A 534-nucleotide genomic window follows, 5' to 3' on the forward strand; every position below is an offset into this window, starting at 1 on the left:
CCCCAAAACGGCCTCGACCCCGAGGTGCCAGGGGACAGAGCAGTTCTGGATGACCCCGGGGGTTTGGGGTGACCCTGGGGCGACCCCGGGGGTTGAGGTGCCCAGTTTTGAAGTCACCTCAGGGTTTTAGGATGATCCTGAGACACCCTGTTCTGGATTACCTTGGGGTTCGGGGTGACCCTGGGGCAGCCCCAGGATGCCCAGTTCTGTGTGGACTCAAAGGGTTTGAGGTGACTGTGGGGTGGTCCTGGGGTGCCCATTTCTGGGTGACTCCAGAGTTTTGGGGTGCCTGCATGGTTCTGGGTGCCTGGTTGTCCATGTCCAGCAGCAGCATGGTGCCCCATCTGGGGGGGTTCTGGGTGGGTGAGTGACCACAGACACCTGTTTGGGGTGTCCAGGTGGTCCCAGGGTGCCCAGTTCGGGGTAGTCTGTGGGTGTGGGAGAGGGAAGAGCTGCCCCTGGCTGAGGTTGCTGAGTCCATTCCCTGCGCCCCAGTCTGGGGTCTGGGGGCCTGGAGCTGTCCGGAGGCACAGG

The sequence above is a fragment of the Sturnus vulgaris genome, chromosome 29, assembly GCF_052056855.1.
Source record: "Sturnus vulgaris isolate bStuVul1 chromosome 29, bStuVul1.hap1, whole genome shotgun sequence".
Lineage (NCBI taxonomy): Eukaryota > Metazoa > Chordata > Aves > Passeriformes > Sturnidae > Sturnus > Sturnus vulgaris.